General features: G+C 54.6%; 1 long non-coding RNA gene across 1 annotated transcript; it reads right to left on the bottom strand.

Annotated features, from left to right (window-relative positions):
* Positions 1–2,750: 2,750 nt before the first annotated feature.
* LOC142068948 (uncharacterized) lies at positions 2,751–4,126 on the bottom strand. Its single transcript, XR_012664806.1, has 2 exons — positions 4,066–4,126; positions 2,751–3,040 (listed from the first exon to the last, which is right to left on the bottom strand). It is a non-coding gene; the product is annotated as an uncharacterized LOC142068948 (long non-coding RNA).
* Positions 4,127–12,350: the final 8,224 nt, after the last annotated feature.

The raw sequence follows: 12,350 nt of genomic DNA, 5'->3' as shown, positions 1-12,350 counted from the left end.
TGTATTGTCCAGGAGGGTGCTGAGCAGTACAAGACACACATTTCTGGGGACAAGTCTGGGACTGGGAATTTGCTGGTGTCACTCTGCAATGTAATGGAGGAGTGGCTGGCTAGGACACTCATATCATTCAGCTGGGAGTGATTTTGCATTCTGGAGGTTGTGTGTGGTTGTTCTCCCAGCAAAGTTCAGCGTGAAAGGTTCGAGTGCTGAGAAGCCACAGCTGTTCAACTGTCCAGATTGTACTCAGGGGAATGCCACACCCCTCTCCCATTTGCTAATATTTCGTTTTCACCATAAACTTCTGAGTCAGTTGGGCAGGGAACTCTGTACTACTCCGAGCCATTGTTTGAGCCTGTCTGCAGACTCAGGAAGGCAGCACGGCATCAGTTGTGCTTGGGATCTGTAGCGCTGTAAGCAGGAGGGCTAGGACCGTAGGTGTTGATTTTTAAATGCAAGCTGAGATTCTGTAGCACAGGGCTCTGCCATTCAGGAAATTCACCCGGGGGGGGGGGTGTTTGACACCCTTGGCTAAGTGGCTCTGCCAACCTACATCTCCGGGCTCCTTCCCTTCCAGCTCCCCTTTATAGCCATCACCACTCCCATTTTCATACCACCCCAGCTGCTTGGAGTTTTCTGCTCCTCCCATACCAACTTGTTAAGAGCAGCACACAAGAAGCCATTGGGTGTGCACACCAACTTTATTAAACCTAAAGCCGGATGAACAATGCAATACACCCTACACCTCTAGGCCAATAGATGCTGCTAATAGATCTTTCTCATCAAGCCTTTCCGCAGCGATGCATCCCTCTATGCGCCCCAATCGGCGATTGGCCCTGCAGCTGCTGGGGTGTGTATCTGAATCCTGGGCTCGGTCTGATGTAACCATCAGCAAGAATGATCTAGGTCTGGCTTTGAGTTCATACGAAGCTGGAGCTGGGGGGCAGAATGCATGCACCAGTCCCGGACAGGCCAGGATTGAGAGAAACCCTGCCTAGTGACACTACGCAGTGCAGACGGGGTTAGCCTGGGAGCCCAAGAGACCCGGGGTCTGGCTATCCTCAGCAGCCTCAGGAGAGAATCCCCACACGCAGACCCAGTGGCAGGGCCATGGCGCGGCATCTGCTGACTGAGCAGTGGACTTTTCACAAGTTGCTTCCTGCCCAAGTCCAAGTCGTCTCCTCAGCCTCCAGCCCTGCAAGGGCCCCAGGAACGGCGAGAGCTGCCTCCGGGGCTCACTTCCCAAGGACAAAGCCATGTGTAAGAGGGAGCCAAACCCCCGTAACATAACCAAAGGGGTTCCACAGGCCCTACCTTCTCTCCCCTGCCTTCCCAGCGCTCTCTACATACCCCAGCTGGAATGGGCCCTGGCTGCACATGGCTCTGCACAACGGGCTAGTCACTGGGCAGTCATACAATGTAGCTGGGACTGGAGTGGGTGAGGGGAGATTTGATTATTAACCCCCAGTCCCGGGTCACCAGACAGCTACTCTCCTTTCTTCTCCCCCAGCTGGGTCCCAGCTGAGTGACCAGCAGATCTGGTGCCCTGCTCCGTAAAGAGAGAAGGGACAAGGACTGGGACGCCAGGTATGGGAAGCTGCTTCCATACCACATGTGGTATAAAGGCAGTGAGTCGCCCGCAGTGCATTTCCACTGCAGGGGAGCAAGCGCCCAGGAGGAAGAGGGTAACAGTCGTGTCCTAGAGTCAGCCGCCTGCCTGGAATTGATCTGCTGATCTGGAACAGCTGCCTTCTCTAGGTCCGGTGTCCCTAGCCTCTGTTTGCCAGAAGCTGGGAATGGGCGACAGGGGATGGATCACTTGATGATTAACCTGTTCTGTTCATTCCCTCTGGGACACCTGGCATTAGCCACTGTTGGAAGACAGGACACTGGGCTAGATGGACCTTTAAGTCTGACCCAGTCTGGTCATTCTTATGTTCTTACGGTACAATCTTCTTAAAGATACAGTCCCTGACTTGAGGTACACTGTGTGCGGGCAGCCTACCTCTGGCTGCAGACATATGCCACTAGGGGTGGGTGCAGCACTGTTAGCCTTACAACGGGCCAGCTAATGGACAGAAATGAAAGACTTTGGGGCAGGACAGCAACGCTTCTTTGGGAAGAGAGACAGAGCTGATAGGGCCCTACGTCAATGTCTTTACACTGGACCTAGATGAGGCCTGAAAGCCAGGGAGAAGGAAATCAGCGGCTAGCCCCAGTCTCCGGGGAGAGCCGCTTCTCCTGTAACACCAACGAGAACCAGCCAATGAGCAATGGCTGTGCTGAGCGGCGGATGGGGAAACCGATGTTGTTATAAGAGGAAAAACCATTCAGAGGGTCTGGAGCCATCCAGTTGGACACATTTCTACCCCATGTACCTGCAGCATGGCACCGCTGCCCTCACGCTGCCTCCCCTCTCACCATGGGTTCCTGCCCTGGAGACTTTACAGTCCAGTTTGTACCCAGATGCAGCTGATGCAGCTGTTTCTCTGTCCCGCGCCAGCTTGGTTTCCTTTGTTCACCAGGGACCACATCCCATATGGAATGCTCGACAACACAGCGCCATCAAGTGGCTGACCAGAGCATTGCCAGTGGACACCACCACCCAGGCAGGGAAGATTTGTTGACCGAGATGTTGTCCACGGGGAAGGGCCTTCCCCCACCGCCCCACAAATCAAGGTGCTTCTGGAAAAAACGGCTGGCATTTAGCCTTTGTAAAAAATTGTATTTGAATAGCCACAACGATTCCAAAATATATTTTCAATTCATTGTTTTTAAATGGTTGAAAGAAATTATTTAACGAGAAATATAGGAGAAAAAGATGGGTCAGGTCTGAACACTTTGAAACAAAACCCTTTTGCCATTTCAGTGTTAACATGGAGCCAGAATGGGTGGAAAGCCATTAGCGTGTGCAACAGTGAGAGATGTTGCCAGAGCAGGAAGAAAATAGGTTTTGTCTTCACGTGTCAGTGGAGCACAGGGCTGTCCAGACCATCTCTGTTGAGGGATCTTCTGAAGGTGGGAACATGGAGCCTTTCAGCACCTGTTGGTTACAAAGATGTGGACACCTGACCATTGAGAACTAGACTGAGATGAAAACTCATTTCATTTAGGGTCCCTATTAGTCCTCAGATAGTAACACCCTTCAGTCACTGCACACCTGGGATGTTATCCAGTCTTACCGCTGATCTCTTGAAAGGCTTCATCTCCATTACTGATGTGAACCAGTGTTTAGAGCAGGGGTGGGCAAACTACGGCCTGCGGGCTGGATCCAGCCCGTCAGGTCTTTGGATCCAGCCTGTGGGATTTCCACCCCCGTGGTGCTGAGGGCCCCATGCCACTCCCGGAAGCGGCCGGCACCACGTCCCTGTGGCCCCTGGGGGAGGCAGAGGGCTCCGTGTGCTGCCCTCGCCTGCAGGCACCGCCCCCTGTTGCTCCCATTGGCTGGGAACGGGGAACCACGGCCAATGGGAGCAACGGGGGGCCGTGCCTGCAGGTGAGGGCAGCACGAGGAGCCCTCTGCCTCCCCCCCTACCCCCCGGAGCCGCAGGGACGAGGTGCCAGCCGTGGCACGGGGCCAGGGCCAGGGCAGGCAGGGAGCCTGACTTAGCCCCAATGTGCACCGCTGCCACCCCGGAGCTGCTCCAGGTAAGCAGTGCCAGGCCGGAACCAGTACCCCGAACCCCTCCTGCACCCCACACCCCAACCCCCTGTCCTGAGCCCCTTCCCACACTCTGCACCCCCTCCTGCACCCCAACCCCTTGCCCTGAGCCCATCTGGACTAGATGATTCTGAGAGTCGCAATGCCACAAGCAATCTACAGGCACAGCAGGAAGTGGGGCTGAAATCTCATCTCTTCCAGCTCCGAACTTTTTAAACTGTCTTCCATTTAAAGTGTCATTCCAATAATGACATTCTCAAGGTAATTGTCTGTTCCCAGCACCTGGGAATCAGTGACAGGAGTGAAGTTTGCCATCAGTGGCAGATCACATTTAAAAAGAAAATAACCCCCAAGCCCATTTTCATTGAAAGATCCAGGGAACGCTCCGTTTGCAGGCAGAGACAGACCTTGAAGAACGAGAACTCTGAGCGTCCGGGGCGCGTTGCTTTTCTTCGCTGCTGTGATTGTTAAACAAAAGCTAAGCGGCTGGAGATGATTCACTCTGAGCTGGGAGGGCGTGGGTGGGAAACACAATGCAACTGCAGTCCCTGGTGTGCTGTAGCCACAGCAAGCTGGGTAGCAACGAGGCCCTGGATGGGGGGCAGGGGGAGCGGTCTGCAGCCACTGAGCGGAAAGGAGGTGGGTGGGGGTGGATGTATGTGGGTTTGGGTTTGTGCATTGGGAGCCAGCTGCATCCCCGGCGATAAATCCCCATGCTCCCCACGCAGGCTCCGACCCGGGGGATCTACAAGTCACAGCAGCAAGTGGGTGCCAGGGAAGCTGAAGGGGTGAAACCAGGCTGGGCCAAGGGAGAGGGCTAACTTATACCTACACAGTCTTACCTGCTACGTGCCTCTCCCTCCAGCCCTGAGCAGCTAAGACAAGATCACCGGCAGTGCAGAAGGGGCCGTAAATTATACCTCAGTGCCTGGCAGCAGTGTAATGATCAGGCTGGACCAAGGGAAGGTTGCATCAACTTAGACCCTAATTCAGCCAGGGGGATCAGGCGTGGGAAGGATACAGAAGTCAGTTTTCTGAAGCTTGGAAATCCCACTGCAAATGCTGTTTCTGCCAAAGTAGGGCTATCGTCCTGTTTCCAGGAGGGCACTGCCCCAATTCCTTTTGTTACCCAGCAGGGAGATTCTGTCCACGCCAGGCTCAATGATCCAGCTCAGGAGAGCACCAGAGATCTGTGGCTGCACACAGCCCCCTTCCCATGCTCATCTTGGGTAAAAAAACCACATGCAGGTGACAGGCACTGGATTGGCAGCTCTGGCCATCCACAGAGCAGGGGTCCAGCAAGTTGTCAGATCGCCCTGGGCTCAAAGGATCCCCCTGCAGTACAATCTTCAAGCCCCACTGAGTCCCAGGGCTCTGATGTATGCCCTAGTGTAATGATGCCCTATGTCTGGTTGCATCGGAGGGAACCGAACTCAGGACCTAGCATACTAAGAACAGGAGTCTTTACTGCTGGAGTGAGAGGACCGGGTCCGTTGGCTAGGAGGCAGTAGCAGACAGCCCTGGGTGCACGGGCTAGCCACTGGGGGAAGAAAGAGGCAGCAAAGAGACAGCCTGTTCGCATGGGTTACCAACATTCAAACTCCCTGCCTACTAAGGACTTGACGGAGTCAAGACTCATTTCTACAGGCCAGACACTAACGAAGGCTGGATTTGGACAGGTGCCTGAAAGGAGAACGACTTTGTAGCCCAGTCCTGCGAAATACCTTCCTCCTCCCTGCCCTTGTGCACTGAGATCTACGGGGAAAGTTATCAATCCAGGATGGGAAACCCAACCGAGTTAGCACCTAGGAACTGCCATGATACAGCAGCCAGCTAATCTGGCCTCCTGTGTCCAATGGTGCAAAGTTAGCAGGGCGAGATGAACTGGTGAGCGGCAGACAGACAGTTCTGTTGATTTCTCTCTGACACACACGCACACCTGAGGGGGTGAGGCGAGAACCATGGTTCCTAAGCTCGAGGTAAAGGAGAACTCCTTTGGCTGCCCGTAGGAGTAGGCCCCTTATCCTGTGTGGGTGAACCACTGGAGGGCAATGTCCCACCCATGTACAGGGCTTGAACACTGTTGGTGTATACAGAAAGCCCCCAGGGCTTTCAGTTCAGTGTGGGATTTGGGTGGAGGTCGGCACTGCTGCTCCAGGATGCAATGGGGAGACGCCCTATTTAGCCAGTTCTTTCTGCATTGCTTGGCCCATCCCTCATTTCACGGTGACTGCAAGAACTTCACCACCACACAGTTCTAGGGCGCTCAATTCTGCTGTGCCCAGACTGGATCCGAGCTGAGGCCCGTCTATCCCAGTGTCCCATCTCCAACAGTGGCCAGGACCCGCTGACTCAGAGGAAAGTACAAAAAGCTCCACAGTAGAAAAATCTGACCCCCGGGAGTCCCTTGGGAGACTCACCCTAACCTCTGCCCGCCCCCGTCAGAGACTGGTACCAGCACCCTGACATCCCTCCCCGCGCCAGAGACCTGCCAAGTCGCTGATGTGACACGTGACACGACTGTGCTTCCCTGACCAGCACGCTGCCCTGCCAACGTGCCTCATGCCCGGGCCAGGGGACAGTCACAGGAGGAGTGGGGCGTTCCAGGGTACGCTGGCAGCCCTGCCGGGCCGCAAGGCCAGACCTGCCAGGGGTCTGGAGCAGTGGGCAAGGCTAGGGCACGCAGCCTCACGGGAGGGGAAGCGCGAGCAGGCAGGATGAAGGCTGGCATAGCAGGGAGCACGGCGGGGCAGGTTTAGAGGGACACTGGCAGGGTCACGAGGAGCCTGACCAAGCAATAGGAGTCTTTCCATTAGGCTCTGGATCAGACCCACCCTGCTCATCAGCTAGGCACTGTTGGCCCCTCACTTTGGGGCTGACTGCCCAGCAAACAAGGACTGATTTCTGTTTCCCCTCCACCATGCCCCCATCCTCTCCAGTCTGGTCAGGCATTTATGCGTCTACTTCCTTGTACATTTCTCCTGCCCCTGCCACTACGCCTTTTGCCTGGCTCCGCACAGACCCCACCCCCTGGTTCTGAGACTTTCCAAATCCCTTTTCCTCTTCCTCTCTGCATCCTAGGACTGGCCAAAGGGCCTCTTCCCAGTGGGAGACAGGCCAAGACACCCTGCATCTGCTGAGCTTCCTGCCCCTCAATGTACATGATCTCTGCTGCTGTGCACATCAGCTGGGACCTTTCCGGAGAGCTTGGTTTGTAGCACCTCAAGGCCCTAACCTGGGCCCGGGATCTTAGCTCTTATCTGCTGGGGGCATAAGAGAGAGTCCCTGCCCTTTACAACCTAAACAGACAGAGGATGTATCATTCTGCTCAAGTTGGAGATTGGGGATCAGGCAACAGGGGGGTTAAGCGATTTGCCCGAGGCCACCTAGCAAACCTATGGCAGTGCCAGGAATTGAACTCAGGACTCAGACTGACACTAGAGAGTTAGGCCTTGTCTACACTAGTCAGTTGTAGGGCTGTAAGGGCACCAGTACATAGTTATATCAATACAACCCTCTCGTGTGGATGCAGATATATGAGTACAAAGGTGCCCTATCCTGGTCTAGCTATTCTAGGGTTGCCAACTTTCTAACCGCACAAAACCAATCACCCTAGCCCCGCCCCTTCCCCGAGGGCCTGCCCCTTCCCCGAGGCCCCGGCCCCCACTCACTATATTCCCCCTCCCTCCGTGGCTCCCTCTCCCCGACCCTCACTCACTTTCACTGGGCTGGGGCAGGGGGTTGGGATGCAGGAGTGGGTGAGGGTTCTAACTGCAGGTGTGGGCTCCGGGGTGGGGCCACAAATGAGGGGGTTCAGGGCTGGGACAGGGGGTTGGCATGCAGGGGGCTGAGGGCTCTGGGATGGGGCTAGGGATGAGGGTTTTGGGGTGCAGGAGGGGGCTGGGGGGAGTCTCAGGGCTGGGGCAGGGGGTTGGGGCTCTGGGTTGGGGTGCAGGCTTACCTTGGGCAGCTCCCGGTCAGCGGTGCAGTGGGGGGGCTAAGGCAGGCTCCCTGTCTGTCCTGGCACTGTGCTGTGCAGCACCCCAGAAGCAGCCAGCTGCAGGTCCGGGTCCTAGGTGCAGGGGCCAGGAAGCTCCGCGTGCTGGTTTCGCCCACAGGCACCGCCCCCCAGCTCCCAATGGCTGGTTCTCGGCCAATGGGAGTGTAGAGCTGGTGCTCGGGCGGGGGGGGGGCGGCGCACGGAGCCACGGAGCCCCGCCACCGAGGAGCCGGACCTGCTGGCCGCTTCCAGGGTGCAACGCGGCGCCAGAACAGGTAGGGACTAGCCTGCCTTATCCTGGCAGCACCACTGACCAGACTTTTAACAGCCCAGTTGGGGGTGCTGACCAGAGCCGCCAGGTCCCTTATCGACCAGGTGTTCCAGTCGAAAACCAGACACCTGGTCACCCTAAGCTGTTCCCTATCCCGTGGACATAGCTAAACTACTGTAACTGCATCCACGCTCGAGGTTGTTCTGGTATAACTATATCAATAAAAGTGTCACACCCCTAACTGGCATAATTATACCCGTACAACGCCTGTGTCTACACCAGGCCTTCGCCACAGAACCATCCTCTGTTCAGTTAACCCCTTATTGCACTCTAAACTAGAAGGGTAACGGATTGTAGCGCTTAAAACAAACAAAACGAAGTATTTCTTCACACAACGCACAGACAACTTGTGGAACTCCTTGCCAGAGGATGCTGTGAAGGCCAAGACCATAACAGGGTTCAAAAAAGAACTAGATAAGTTCATGGAGGATAGGTCCATCAATGGCTGTTAGCCTGGATGGGCAGGAATGGTGTCCCTAGCCTCTGTTTGCCAGCAGCTGGGCATGAGCGACAGGGGATGGATCATTTGATGATTTCTTGTTCTGTTCGTTACCTCTGGGGCACCTGGAAGTGGCCACTGTCGGAAGACAGGATACTGGGCTAGATGGACCTTTGGTCTGACCCAGTAGGGCTGTTCTTATGGTCTTTATGAGATGGTGATGGTGTTCACCCCCACACTAGCCAGCAAAGGGTTAATGTGGCTCAGAAAGGGTTAAGTAAGCGGATAGGTTTGATGAGCAGGCACTGATTGAGGATGGAGCCCAGCTGAGCAGGAGCAGGTGGGGCTGGTAGAAAGCCAGGAAGCCTGCAGCAGAAAAGAGCTGCAGTGTAGAAGCCTGGAGTCCTTCTGGGGACCTACCAAGGGAAAGGAGGAGACTCAGGGGAGAGCAGAAGCCCTGGGAGCCTGGCTCTGAGGGAAGGGCAGACCCAGAAGGGTGGTGGATAGGAAGCCTGATAGAGACAGAATAGGAAGCAGTCCAGGGAAACAGCAGCAAGATTTGGGATGGAGCAGACCCTGGCTGCTGGTTATAGGGTCCCAGGGCTGGAACCCAGAGTCGTGGGCAGGCCCGGGTTCTGCTCCCAGTCACGGGGGAAGCGGCAGAGCCTGGAAATGGAAGCCTGCCGGGGCTCAGCCAGTCCAGTGAGACTATAATCCCCGGACGGGGAAAATGACAGTGACCTGGCCGGAGGGCCGAGCCATGAAGACGGAGCACCCTGAGTCACAAAGAGGAAACACTGTAACTCCCGGAGCATGAGAGGGGACCCAGAGAGACGAAGGGGGGCATGAGAGCGGGTGGAGGGATTCCCCAGACATGGCCACAAGGAGGCGCCCCAAGAGTGCAGAGAGAACCCTGTGAGGAGGATTCTCAGCTGACCTGCTTCAGCTACATTTATTTACCACCTAAGGTGAATGACTGGCTCCCCCACACAATGCACACACAGGACAGAGCGATTCTGCATCACAGAAAAGCCATCCCAGCCCCGCTGGGCCACTACACGAGCCAATGACCCGGTGTCCTCAATGGGATAAGTAACCTGGCCCTTTGCCTCCTCTTCTAGCCACTCAGGAACCGGATGATTGCCTCATAAACCAGTCAGTCTTTCCCCTCCCGCTCCCCTCTTGGGCGGGACCCACCAGCTGGGTGACACAAGCATTAGCCTGTTGTCAGCAATTCAGAGCAGCAAACAGGAATGCGATGAACTGTTGGCACTTCAAAATTAGTGTCGGCGAAACAACAGGGCTCAGGAATGCGATCAGATGCCTGGGGCTCGGCGTACCTTGGAAAGGTATTAACTAGTGCGCAAATACTGACGCAGGTTCTGCTCCCCCCCGAAGGTGACTGAGTTTTCTGCCCAAGCGGCCGTGTATCAAGTGTAACCCTTCTGCCAGGCCGAGCTGATAGCAGCAAGGGTTGGGTGCAGTACATAGGGGTTCCCTCTCATCAAAGCAAATGCAAAAACTGGCTCGAGCCCCCATCCAGTGACCTGGGAAAATCTTAACCACACCCCTGGGCACCTCAAAGAGGCATTACTTCCCCTCTCGCAAGCACAGAGGCTCGGTGTAGCAGAGAATCTTTAATAACATGAGGTAAACGACATCAGCATTAAATTGGGGAAACACCACAACTAGGGTTCATCAACCAAACCATGAGCAAAGACCCACCCCAGCAAATGGGGCCATGTCCTTTCCCTCAGGTTCTTGAGTCCCACAACCCAAACGTCTCTTGAGTCCAGCAATCCAAAAATCACCCAAAAAAGTCCAACAACCCCAAAAGTCCGGCCCCAGAGTTCAAAAGTTCATCTGCAGAGCGTTACTCCCCAGTCTGGGTAAAAAATGTGCGTGTGTTGCGGGGAAGAGGTAAGGGGCACCTTACGTGACCTGAAGCTGACTGCCCCGCAGCTCCACAGGGCTTCACTCTGATCCGCTCCACCAGCCGTCCCATGAACCGCTCCATGTTACACAAGCAGCTCCCGCCATCCCACGAACAGCTCCGCTGCGCTCTAGATCTTCAGGCTCCCCACTGCTTGACACAGTGCTCAGTGATTTTAGCTCTTTCGTGATTTCAGCTCGTAGTAGTGGGAGCCTTAGTGCTGGTGCACCATAAGGTCAAAGTGAATTCAGCACAGTACCTGTAGCTAGACTCTTAATAGACCCAAAATTAACTCAGACATTCCACAGTGGAGAGAGACAGAGGTGCAATTGATGTTTCAGACCCACACCCCTAGATACTAATACTTATCTCCAGCCTCTCTCAAGTCACAGTTTTGGAACCCATGTCCCTTGCCTAGCGAGTGCTACTTCGTTGATGGTGAGTCCCTCCATCACAACAAAAGGCCAAGTACAGTTCCACTGTCCTTGATTCCCATAATCAGGGTAATAACAATTTATTCTTCCTGCCCCAATAACAGCGACACTGGGGATCCCACAGCAGCCAAAGTGACCATTTGGGCAGCTATGGCCTCATTCTAGGTGGGGTGGGTGTGTCTATGCAAATGAGATCAGCCCCTGAAGTTCTTTTCCACAACTTGCCACATCTCACCACCAGATGTCAGGGTGGAGCTCATCCTGACTCTGCTTACACAAGCACCTCAGGCCCCTTTTCAGCCCTTAGTGACAAACTGAATCACAGTTTGCCCTCTGCACAGCCCATCACAGGGCAGGAGAGCTGGTTGGTGCGAGCGCCAGACTGCACGGTGCAGACCAGGCCTAAGAAAGTATGGGCTAGCCAACCCAGCACTGACGAACAACCCCAATTCCCTGCGCTCTGGCCCTGGGGCAGTGGACAATCTAATACCGTAGGCACCAGGGTCTGAAGCTTACAAGAAGTGGAAGGTTGGACATATGACCAGGGAAGAGTATAAAAATATTGCTAGGGCATGTAGGAATGTTATCAGGAGGGCCAAATCGCACCTGGAGCTGCAGCTAGCCAGAGATGTCAAGAGTAACAAGAAGGGTTTCTTCAGGTATGTTGGCAATAAGAAGAAAGCCAAGGAATGTGTGGGCCCCTTACTGAATGAGGGAGGCAAACTAGTGACAGAGGATGTGGAAAAAGCTAATGTACTCAATGCTTTTTTTTGCCTCTGTTTTCACTAACAAGGTCAGCTCCCAGACTGCTACGCTGGGCATCACAAAATGGGGAAGAGATGGACAGCCCTCTGTGGAGATAGAGGTGGTTAGGGACTATTTAGAAAAGCTGGACGTGCACAAGTCCATGGGGCCGGACGAGTTGCATCCGAGAGTGCTGAAGGAACTGGCGGCTGTGATTGCAGAGCCATTGGCCATTATCTTTGAAAACTCGTGGCGAACCGGGGAAGTCCCGGATGACTGGAAAAAGGCTAATGTAGTGCCAATCTTTAAAAAAGGGAAGAAGGAGGATCCTGGGAACTACAGGCCAGTCAGCCTCACTTCAGTCCCTGGAAAAATCATGGAGCAGGTCCTCAAAGAATCAATCCTGAAGCACTTGCATGAGAGGAAAGTGATCAGGAACAGCCAGCATGGATTCACCAAGGGAAGGTCATGCCTGACTAATCTAATCGCCTTCTATGATGAGATTACTGGTTCTGTGGATGAAGGGAAAGCAGTGGATGTATTGTTTCTTGACTTTAGCAAAGCTTTTGACACGGTCTCCCACAGTATTCTTGTCAGCAAGTTAAGGAAGTATGGGCTGGATGAATGCACTACAAGGTGGGTAGAAAGCTGGCTAGATTGTCGGGCTCAACGGGTAGTTATCAATGGCTCCATGTCTAGTTGGCAGCCGGTATCAAGTGGAGTGCCCCAAGGGTCGGTCCTGGGGCCGGTTTTGTTCAATATCTTCATAAATGATCTGGAGGATGGTGTGGATTGCACTCTCAGCAAATTT

Source organism: Caretta caretta, chromosome 1, assembly GCF_965140235.1.
Source record: "Caretta caretta isolate rCarCar2 chromosome 1, rCarCar1.hap1, whole genome shotgun sequence".
Lineage (NCBI taxonomy): Eukaryota > Metazoa > Chordata > Testudines > Cheloniidae > Caretta > Caretta caretta.
This window is presented reverse-complemented; position numbering and strand designations above follow the sequence as displayed.